The 11,769-nt window shown below is 48.8% G+C and overlaps 1 non-coding gene across 1 annotated transcript; it reads left to right on the top strand.

Annotated features, from left to right (window-relative positions):
* The first annotated feature begins 2,466 nt into the window (after positions 1-2,466).
* TRNAQ-UUG (transfer RNA glutamine (anticodon UUG)) lies at positions 2,467-2,561 on the top strand. The gene is made up of 2 exons: positions 2,467-2,503; positions 2,526-2,561. It is a non-coding gene; the product is annotated as a tRNA-Gln (tRNA).
* The last annotated feature ends 9,208 nt before the right edge of the window (positions 2,562-11,769 follow it).

Raw genomic sequence — 11,769 nt, 5'->3', positions numbered from 1 at the left:
GTCTCTCATGAATAAATAAATAAAATCCTTAAAAAAAAAAGGAGAATGTCTCCAAACTCAACATCTTGGTGTTAAATGTTCAAATACCTAGAGGGAAGGAACTGAACTAAATGACCCTTTCAACTCTAAGCTTCCGTGTTTCCAAACACTGATGTTGGATATTAGACCAAGCCAAGCTCTCGCTTACTGCTTTATTGTTTTCGATTTTAAAACACATGAAATGCACATTGTAGTCTATGTCTACACCACAAGTACAAAGCAGTGTGTACATTGGAGATAACAAAAGAGAACTGTATGGTCTGGAAGATAAGAAAAGATACCCAAATCGAGTCTCTGTTTGGACCAACAACTTCACAACAGCTTTACAACAATCGCTTTGGTTTTTCCCACCAAAAACAGAGGTTCTCATCTTATTAAATCCCTGAAATCTGCATGACCGTTCTTCCTCCTTACTCTTGGTCTCCCACATATGCCAAACTGAGTGGCTAAAACCTAGAACTAATTGACAGGTCTGCCCATGCAAGCATCTTCATAGCTCTGCAAAATCCCCTGGAGCACTTCATTGTAAATAGAAGTATTAACCATGTAAAGATAGTATTTTAATTAACATTATATTGAGTTATAACACCTAACTACTTCATAAGAGCCCTTTATATATCAATGCCGGCATCTATTTATTATGTATGTTACAAATAGAAAAAAGCAAATCCTGTTCTGTGCTATTGAATTGTGGTTTGCTTTGCTATTTCCTCATATTGTAAGAAATCCTGTAACGAATTTGAGAAGTTGTCACTGTAAGGAGTTTGACGTGGACAAGGTTGGCCCACTGTGGTTAGGGTGGCACCAAAGGGGGGAGCCTGGGGCCCAGAGTTGGGATCCCTGGGCAAAGCACTCTCTCCCAGTGATTTCAGTGACTTAAAGCATTCCCTAGGTATTTTCCCACTTCTCTTTTAAGTCATAATTCCCAGCTTCACATGTGGCAGTTTTGAAAACAAGCCTCAACCAAAGGGCTTAGCAATTCTGGGATGAAATGAACCACCAAGCACAGCTGTATCCAGCACAGTGCTTTTCTAGGGGAAAATTACTCTGATGGCCTTTTCTCCATCACTGTCTTCTAAAATGGTTTCCTTGGCAAACACAGCCGGAGGTTTGTCCATTTTAAATGGCACAAAGACTTCTCCCCAAGTCCCTGGAGTTACTCTTCTATAGTCTAAGAAGATTCTTAAGGCACAGCTTCCCAGTACCCAGTTTCAAATACGTTTGCATTACTTATTTTCTTCCAATGCCTCCACCCACCTCACAAAACCATTTCTCTGCATTTCTGGAAGTGAACACATGCTGGTTCTCCCCATGGTTCAGTCCTAGCCCAACACAACAATGTGCCCCCTTCCCCCACAAGCTGCCACTGTTTCTGGACATGGGAATTGAACGTTCAGTTTGCTTAGCAAGGCTTCTGATTTTTCTCAAAGCTTTTCTGTTAGATGAGAGGTATGGGATTACCTGGGTCCTACCTCATGATTTAAAATGGTTCTCAGGACACCTGGGTGGCTCAGCAGTTGAGCGGCTGCCTTTGGCTCAGGGCGTGGTCCTGGGGCCCCGGGATTGAGGCCCGCATCGGGTTCCCCACATGGAGCCTGCTTCTCCCTCTGCTTGTGTCTCTGCCTCTCTCTCTCTCTGTGTCTCTCATGAATAAATAAAATCTTTTAAAAATAATAAAAAATAAAATGGTTCTCAATCTTAGCTGTACGCTGGAATCACCTAGAAAGTTTTTAAAAATATTGATACTCTGGGGGCTCCTGGGTGGCTTAGTCAGCTAAGTGTCCAACCCTTGATTTTGGCTCAGGTCATGATCTCAGGGTCGTGGGATAGAGCCTTGCATCAGGCTCCACGCTGAGGTGTGGAGTCTGCTTGGGATTCTCTCTTTACCTCTCCTGCTGCCTCTCCCCCATCTCTCTTTCTCTCTCTCTCTCCTCCCCCTCAAAAAATTATTGATACTCCGGTCCCCACTGCCAACCCCACCAAAAAATTCTGGTTTAATTGGTTTATGGGGCAGCCAGGGCATGAGGATTTTTAAAATTTCTCAGAGGTGCCTAACACACAGTCGCAGTCAAGTTTAAGAACCAACCGGAATAAGGAGACTTGATTTAAATGCAGCCACTAATTAGCTATGTGGCCTGAGCAAAAGAAATATTCATTTATCCGATAGGTATTCCCTGACAGTTTGCTGCATGCAAGACCGCGCTCGGAGCCTAATCTCTCCTAGCCTCCAAGATAAGTAAACTGGACTCAACAATTTGCTCATTCATTCAGCAAATAAGTATTGAGCGCCTACTACCTGGCAGGCCCCGTGCTAGGCACAAGATGTGTGGCAGTAAACCAGATGGAGAACCCTCTGTCCTCATGCAGCTGACAGTTCCGTTGAGGGAAGCACCCACATACAAGTAGTGAAAAGTGAAGAGCAGGGGCACCTGGCTGGCTCAGTGGGTAGAGCATATGACTTTGATCTTGAGGTCATATGACTCTTGATCTTGAGGTCATGAGTTCGAGCCCCATGTTGGGTGTGGAGCCTACTTAAAGAAAAAAATATCTTTTAAAAAGGCGAAGAGCAATGTTATATAAAGGATGGGACGGTTGATGAGACGGATGACGAGGGGACAGGCAACCGATGTGGAGGAAGCAATGGACACAGTGGAGAAGGGGGATGGAGAGAGGTCCATGGATTCCAGAAAATAGTCAAGGAGATAACATCTCAAAGACTTGGCGGTGGATGGGATATAGGGAGAGAGAGAGGGAGAAAGAGAGGGAGGAAGAGAGAGAGAGAGAAAGGAAGGAAGAAGGCAGGCCAATTTCTACCTCACAGGATTGATGAGTCATTCACTGGGGCAAAGAATGTGTGAAAAGAACCTCAGCCACCCCCTGGGGTTATGAGGGTCTAGAGGGAAGGTATAGGAGCCTGAGGCAGCAGGAGCCTGAACCAAGCTCCAGACAGAGACCAGGGCAGAGGAAGAGCGTATGGGAAGAAATGGAATGGCTCTCACAGGTGGTTATTTCAACACCTGAACTGGGTCTTTGTGTAACTAAAGGGGAAGCCACTAAAGAGCCTGTTCCCAGAGGCCCAAAGCTGAACCACTTTTAAAAGGGAAAAATGAACAGAAGAGCCAATTGCGATGGTAAACAATGTGAGGTACCAAGTCCACGGTGCAAGAGGGACCTTGCATACCATGGAGGCACTCAGGGAAATAGTTCTCTTCCCCCTTTCGGGGTGTAGACTATGTTGGCTCTGAGAATTCATATCTGTCCTTGGGAGATCCCTGTGTGTGCGTGCGTGCACGCATGTGTGCAGGGGAGAAAGCGGGAGAGAGATCCACAGCTACTGTTGGACAATCCAACAAGGCCAGCGGGTTGATCTTGAGAGACAGTGGACAGAACAGCACCCAATGGGAGGCTGCAGAGGTCCTTGTTGACTCAGACACTCGGGAAGAGAGGTCCTCTGGGAGGAAAGGGATGTATCCTGGGGTGAGAACAGCTCCAGTGGGTGAACATTTCTAAAGGGAGATGCAGAGGTAGAAAAAGGTGGAGACTGCACAGAGAGGAGGAGACATTGAGGCCAGGGACGAGGACAGGAACTGGAGTGCACCTCAGAGAGCGCCCCTGGGAACTCCTAAAGTCCTTAGGGGTCCTGTCACCTTCTTTTCTTCACATGTGGTGTTCCCCCTTTGATGCTCCTCAAACTTTAACACAGGCTGTCAGACCCTCTTAACTGTCTGGCTGTGTTAGGGAGGAAAGTGAGAGTGGGGACTCTCCATTACGCTCAAGAGCTCTCCGAGGGCTTTCTGGGCTTTCCAGAGGGAACCCCGCTTAGGAGGGGAAGGTCCCCTCCAGAGTTCCGGACCTCCACCCGCAGGGAAGTTTGTGGCGCCCCCTGGTGGAGTCGGGAGTAACGCACGACTCGGAGAAGCGGAGTGACAGGTGGACCCCTTGAGGATGGACCAGGGTCCAATCGGCCCCTTTCCCAAATACTGTGGGGATGCAACCCTTAAGAGCGAGATGGAAACTTCCATTTGATTTACAGAAGCAAAACACCAGGCGCAGTGCCTGGTTCAAAGTTGGCACTCAGTAATTGGCAGCCATTACCATGATTATGATGATTATGATTATTGAGATTCAGTTGCTATAGATATCCTGTGGCCTCAAATGATCTGAGAATGGTTCACAGAAGCCCCACAGGCTGCGAGCAAGTAGACTGTAACTCAGAGGGGTTTGAGGGCATCGTCAGTAATCCAGCTCCGAATCCATCCTTAGCCTTTCTTCCCAGCAAGCATACGTTGGCCAACTGATGCTCATGTGGATCACACTTAGCTCAGGAGTATTGGGGCTGTACTTCTTGCTTCAAAAAATTCATCCCTTTCACCATAACCCTTTTGCTGCTGTTTCCTGAAGGGTCACCAGTTGTTCCCGAAGTGGCAAGATGAGTCATGCTAGAGGTGTGAGGAGGCCAAAAGATGCTGCAGGAGGTGAGAGAAACATAGAGCAGAGTAGGCTCAAGGGGTGGGGTGGAAGTGGAGGAGAGAGAAAGACAGGGCCAGTCCGGGCCCCAACAGGAAACAGATGGCACATTCAAAGGAGGATGACTTCAAGAGGATTCTTTTACAGAGGCACTCCTTGCCCAATGGCAGCTTGTGGGAAAATGCCGGCACTCAGGGCAAGCAGCAGTAGAGCTGCTACCACCCCTGGGCCTGCCTTCGGGGATGATGGGAAAGAGGTTATCAGAAAAAGAGAGTCCTGTAGGCTTCCTTGAAGGAAGCAGTGACCTTGGGTCAAGAGACAGAGTCATCCCAAAGAGGGAGCAGCCCAGCAAACACCTGGAACTTGCTGTCCTCCAATCCTCGGATCTACTCCCAGAGCTGTGCATGGTTTGGACCCAGTGGGAAGCCTGGAGGTAAGGGGACCCTGTTGACATAATCCACATAGATCAAGCACCCAGGCCACGGAGCAGGCTGGAGAAGGCAGAATAGGGCAAATAGAGGTACCTGGCACGATAGAGGAGGGGCATCTAAGGATCAGTATCGGCGTTTTCGTGTTTGTTTTCCAGAACACAAGACCACATCCCCATCGGCAGCGGGATAGGCTGAGCATCATTATCCCAGAAACGACAGATGGGTTTCTATTCACCAACCAAACTCTCTCTTTGCTCTTGGAGCAAAAGACAAGGCTCCGTTTGGAAACAGTCGCGTCCAGGAGTAGGAGTAGGAGCAGGAAGAGAAAATCCCCGCAAAGGGATCGCTCTCCCTGCGGCTGCTAAGGGGAGCACAGGGCTCGAGGAAACGTGTCGTGGGGGGACAGGAGCAGGTGCCAGGGGTAGGAGCAGGGGAGAGCAGCAGGGCCCAGAAGGAAACCAGGCATTTGGCAGAGAACAGCACGCAGTGGCCAGTGACTGCGAAGGGTGGCCGGGGTTCCTAAATAAGCTTTGGCCCAGAAAGCCCCGGTGAGGTTGGGTGCAGGGAAGGGCGCCCCGGTGAGATACCCCATTTCTCCTAGCCCAAGGTTCTATTTCCTTCTCTTTTCAGCCAACGTCCTCCCCGAAGTCCTCCAGACCCTCCCCGACCACCGCGCCCGCGCGTTTCCACTTGTCACCAAATGATCAGCCTTCAACGAAATGCTTCTATTTTGGGGGCATTGCCGTCTCTAAAACAAGGCGCAGAGAAGCAGAGGGAGGCAGCGAGGGGCTGCATCTAATCTTCTCTAATATCGCAGTGGGAAGGAGACTGGGGAATGAAAACATAGTCATTTAGAAAATGGTTGATGAGTCACTGATTGGCATCGGGCGGAGAAGAGGAGAAGTCATTACACATTCAGAGTTTGCCTGGTCTTTAAAAATAGGCTCCTCACTCTGCCGGAGGGGGCGCGTGGGCTGCAGAGCCCCAGAGCGTGGCCCAGGGCAGGGGCCTGGCCCTCGGCCGCGCCAGATGCACCTGGGCCCTTGCAAAGCCTCCGGTTTCCAGACGAGGAAAGCCAGCGTCACACCTCCTCGTTCCTCCTCTACCTCTTTCTTGAGGCCTTAATAATACTTTTGGGGAGACTCCAGCTTCAGGGGACGCAGGCCAAGTCGAAGAGACAGCACTTGGTGTGACCATAATTTTGCCATCCCCCGCATAGCTCCTTTTCCAGGCCCGGGACGACCCAGCTCTCTCTTGATCTCCCCGCTTTTGACCTCTTTGCTGTTGATGAGTTGTTCTGCATTTCAGTTGGAGGGAGCGGCGGGAGGATTAGGCTGTGGCAGATTAGGCTGTGGGGTGATGTTTGCTGGAGGAGGGACATGAAAGTCTCGGGTAAGCAGAGGTTTGCAGATTGCCTGGCAATTTTCTTGCGGCCGGTGTTACAGAAAAACAAACCAAAACCAAAACAAAAACGCCGCCTGCTAAGGTCTCTTTACCTTTGCCCGATCATTCTGGGGCCCAGACGTGCAGATCTGGGCCACCGCGGTGGGGGGAGGGTGGGGGAGGGGAGCGCCAAGCCCCAAAAGAGCTTGACTGCTTTACAGGGCGAAGGGCAGAGAAGAGAAGCGATCTGGAAGGTAAAGGATGGCAAGGGCCAGGTCAGGCTGAGTCAGAGAGAAAGCCTAGGGACTGTTCGAGAGCCAGCGGGAGGAAGAGAGGCAGCTGCCGGGTTGTGATGACTTGGGGTTTGGGGGAAAGGATGCACGGAGGGAAACCTGGTTGTGTTAGGAAAGGGATTGCTTCTTTCCATTTGGTTGATTCTACAGGAAAAATCTGAATAGTTTTTTTTTTTTTAATTATTCTGGATTGTTGGATTGGTGTTTCTTCTGAATGCAGCACCGAGCTGAGGCAGGCGACAGGGTGGCCTGGATTTATGCAGGTTCCGAGCCCTAGGTACACCCCACCCGTGCGTGTGCTGCCCACCCCCACACGCAACTTTTGCAACATACCTGCGACTTTCTGACATTACATTTTGCCTTGTCACTTGCTTCATGAGGTGTCCTTGCTCACACTTGGATAAATTTACCTACGCTAAGTCGAGACAAAAGAGGAAAGTCCAGGGTACCGGGGTGGCTCAGTGGTTGAACGTCTGCCTTTGGCTCAGGTTGTGATCCCGGGGTCCTGGGATCGAGTCCCACATCGGGTTCCCCGCAGGGAACCTGCCTCTCCCTCTGCCTGTGTCTCTGCCTCTCTCTGTCTTTCATGAATAAATAAATAAAATCTTAAAAAAAAAAAAGAGGAAAGTCTGATGCTGGGTCTAGTTTCAAAAAAGTAGGCAGATCTGTAAGACCCAAATTTATCTCAGCTTGGAATTCTATCCTGAGCATGCAACTTTGTTTATCCAAAATCTTCCCACTTTCAGTCTCATATTCCTCAGCTGGAGGTAAAAGAGAGACTCAGTGGCCTGCTGAAAGCCTGCAGCTACAGTTACGTCTCATACAACGTTGTTTTAAACATCATTGCCTGCACAACAGACATTTTCACTCTCACACGTTTATTCTTCATCAGAATACACAACCTGCATTTTATTTTGTTTTTTTTAAGATTTTATTTATTTATTTATTCATGAAAGGCACAGAAAGAGAGAGGCAGAGACACAGGCAGAGGGAGAAGCGGGCTCCATGCAGGGAGCCCGACGCGGGACTAGATCCAGGGTCTCCAGGATCACGCCCTGGGCCGAAGGCAGGCGCCAAACTGCAGAGCCACCCAGGGATCCCCAAAAACCTGCATTTTAACTTAATACACTCGTTTTAGTCCCTTGACATCCCAAAAATGACTTTAAGGCACACACCCAGCTCTTGTCCAACCAAGATGCAACGCCTCAGAAAAAAAAAAAAAAGAAAGAAAGAAAAGCAATATAGTTAAAGAATTATGCATCATCATCCAGCAGGATTTATTCCAGGATTTTAAAGTCTCAATAGATGTCTAGGAAGCATCTGATAACACATAATGCCCATTCTTGATAAGAATTCTTAGTTAACTAAGACTCTAAGGGCACTTCCTTAACAAAACAAAGACTATCTCTCATTAGCACTAGCCCATGTCAGGTTAATGTTACCAAACAGACAAACAACAAAAAAGCTTGCAGCATTTCCGTTAAAGCAAGAAAGAAATGAAGAATTCCTGATCTCACCACTGTTGTTCCATTCTTTGTTATTGTTATTGTTGTTGTTTTTGTTGTTGTCATTTCTCCATTCTTGATCAACGCTGCCCTATAGGTTCAAGTCACTGTGATGAGATGTTAAATAGCAGTAAGTGGAAAAACTTATCAACACTCCCGGATGATTTACTTGTTTGCGTGGAGAAACCAAAAGAATCTAATGAAAAACCAATGGGCCAAATAATCAAATTCATTAAGGTGGGCCAGTTAGAAAACAAACACACCAAACACATTTATATCATCTTTTCTAGAAATTAGCAATCTGGTTAGAAAACCTAGTGGGAAAAGATCGCATTTTGAATAATAACATGTTTTTAAAGGTTAGCTGCCGGCTGCCTGGGTGGCTCAGTCAGTTGGGGGTCTGCCTTCAGCTCAGGTCATGATTCCGGGGTCCTGGGATGGAGCCCCACATCCGGCTCCTTACTCAGTGGGGAGCCTGCTTCTCCCTCTCCCAGCTCATTCTCTCTCTCTCTTTCAAATAAATAAATAAAATCTCTAAAAAAATTAATAAAAGTTAGTTGCAATCGGGACAAGGCACTCCACTGCATGTTCATCTCTGACTCCCAGCAACAGAGCCAATGGCTTTATGGAGTATTTACTTTTTCTAAGTGCTGAACTGAGACCGAACTACCTCAAATGCATATTCTGGAGCAAAAAAAAAAAAATTAGCCCTGGGGTCCCTGGGTGGCTCAGCGGTTTAGCGCCTGCCTTCAGCCCAGGGCGTGATCCTGGAGACCCGGGATCGAGTCCCACGTCAGGCTCCCTGCATGGAGACTGCTTCTCCTTCTGCCTGTGTCTCTGCTCCTCTCTCTGTGTCTCTCATATATAAAATCTTTAAAAAAATAAAGTGGCCATTAGGTCTTGGATGGTTTAAAAAAAAATTAGCCCTTCCAACTCATGAATTCATGATATCCCTGCTTAGGATATAAAGTGAATGTATTTCAGCTCATGAAAGCAGGGGCAGGGGGGAGCTGATGCAGAGGAGGGGGGCTGGGCCAAGGCTCACAGAGGCGGTCCCCTTTGCCTGTCCCCACTCAGCCACCCTCTCTGCTGCCCCCGCCCCAGGAGGCTGGCCTTCTCAGGGGCACATCATGGGCTCCCTTGCTTCTGGCTGGGCACAGCCAATGGGGAGCACCAGCAGGCGATGGGGGGCGGGAGGAGGGTGAGGCTGGGGTACTTGCTCAGTCTTCTGCAGACTTGCTGCAGGTTCACCAGGCCACAGTCTCGCTGCCTTCTCTAAAGGGCCCCAGCTCTGCCCATGCTCTCTTGTCTTGCCCCCTGCAGGCCTGGCATGATGACAGCTCCCCACAATGGCTGGCCTTGGGCCCCCCACCACCCCGCAGCTGGGGCCTTGAGCCTTCCTCACACCTTCCTCACAGATCCCTTTGCTGTGAGATGTGGATGGCTCAAGTCTGGGAAGCCGACCTGAGCTATTCGGTCATCACAACCACCTTTTCCGATGAGTATCATCACCCCCGTTTGACACGGGAGGAAAGCGCAGCTGAGGGGGCGTGGGCAGCTCTGACACTTGGCCACGCAGCCTGTCCGGTGAACCCAAAGCTGCGTCCCCTTGCTGCTCACCCGTCCCCCCGGTGTAATTCCCCCGAGTAAAATATAATCGTTTAACTCTGGACCACTGTGACCTCACTCCTCAGGTTTCTTTTCTTCAGGCCAAAAGTTCCAGAAGGCCCCATTCTGAGGCAATGGTGGCTTCTGCATCCTTGCTTTTAAAATCTCTTCAACCACCCAGGTTTGGGGACTCAGGAAGAAAGGGAGCCCTCTACTGATCCTGAGGCCTCCATGGAGCTGGCACTGCTGTAGCTGGCTGTGTCCCAGTTGAGGTGATAAAAATAAAGCATCATAAGCCCACACCCACCCGGGAATGACAGGCTCCTGAGGTGATTCCGGAGCTCCTGAACCCACAGGAGGCCTCCTAGGATTTTAGCCAACTAATAATGACTCATGTTGTTCTCTGGCCTTGCGCGGATTTTAAAGGTTTCATGAATGACACTACACTTTATAAGATTGTTTTTCTAGGGGAAGACAAGGATTTACATTTTACTCTTTAGGTGGATGGAGGAAACAACAAATCTTAAATCATTTGATGAAGCTCATTTAACTTTCTCCTGAGGAAAATGTGAGTGATCTTCGTCGTTGATCTAGTGTTTCCTTTTTGCTCTCTTTCTGAGAGGACAATTATTCTTTTACACTCCAATATTTAATTGCTTTTTAAATAAAAATTCTCTTTTTGGCATTTCATAACAGTGAAATAAATTCAAATCCTCGGACGTACCGCGGAAGGAAGTCTAGCCCTGTGGCTAAGAGCTTGAGCTTTGGCGTCAGCAGCCCTGACGCTGACTTCCCAGCTGTGTTATCTTAGGCAAGTTTCCTAACCTCTCTGTGTCACAGGTCCCTCGAGTGTGAAACGGGACCAATGGTGAGTGTTCCCTTCATAGGGTTAATGCGAGAAGTAATGAGCTAATGCATGCAAAACTGTAAACATGGTGCTTGACACAGAGCAAACACTCAATAATTGCCAATTGCTATTCTTACTATGTCGAAGCTTCTCTGATGAGCACTGAGGAGGGTCAAAGAGGAAAGAATCTCGGCATGTGAGCGGATTATACTTTTATAGAGAAAAATGAGCATCAGCAAGTATACTACGGATGGATGGTCTCAGAGAAACACAGAGTGTGACGGCAGTACAGAGGGTGGAGAAACTATTTCCGGCTTTGCATCCTAGGGAAGGATGTGTGACCAAGTGCCATCCGCCTGACCCTGAAGATGGCTGGGATGGTGACAGGTAGAAGGGCAAGGGAATGCTAGGCAGAGCGAACAATGCGGTCAAAGGCCCATGGGAAGGGGACAGTGAATGTTGACGCTCAGCCAGCGCACAGCATGCAGTAGGCACGAGGGGAGACCAAGGCAGTGGAAGAGTGGGGTGCATGGGGGTTGGATGGGCAGGAGAAGACAGGAGGTGGTGGGTGAGCATGTGGCCATGAAAGAAAGCCCAAGATGCAAGGAGGCTGGAGCGGAGGCAACGCCGGGGGTCCTACTCCTGACTTTCTATTCGTTGGGCCACGGGAACTCTGGATTCAGTTTCTTCATTCAGGAATGGGGGGCACCGGCCCAGGTAAGGGCCAAGATCCTTGCCACATGGACCACTGGGAGATACGTGCCTGATGCTTAAGGAATTCACCACCTAGCCGAACGCACAAGGGTTTGTTACCCCTTTCATGTTTTCCTTTCTCCTCTCTTTCTTCTACTCTGGCTCTTCTTTCTCTCTGACTGATCTTCCAGATAGCTCAACATATGTCAGGCTGTCGACATATGGCATATTTTGCAAACAGATAAACAGTGGCACATATGCAACCATATATTCCTGGCATGCAGATGCCCCGGCTTGGCTTCGTCAGCCTCAGCAGAAAGCATTTGGTAAGTCTCTCTCAGAAATTCCAGAATGTGCAGGCCGCCCATGTAGCCTCTGACAAGTGGTTAAAATAAGTTGGTCTGTGTCTTCTTTGGTGCAAAAGCCAGAACACTGTCTCCCCACCCTTTCAACTCAAATGCAATTAATACCAAAGGCTCTGTCCTCTCTCTCAACTATTTGGG

This window comes from Canis lupus, chromosome X (assembly GCF_003254725.2).
Source record: "Canis lupus dingo isolate Sandy chromosome X, ASM325472v2, whole genome shotgun sequence".
Taxonomy (NCBI): domain Eukaryota; kingdom Metazoa; phylum Chordata; class Mammalia; order Carnivora; family Canidae; genus Canis; species Canis lupus.
This window is presented reverse-complemented; position numbering and strand designations above follow the sequence as displayed.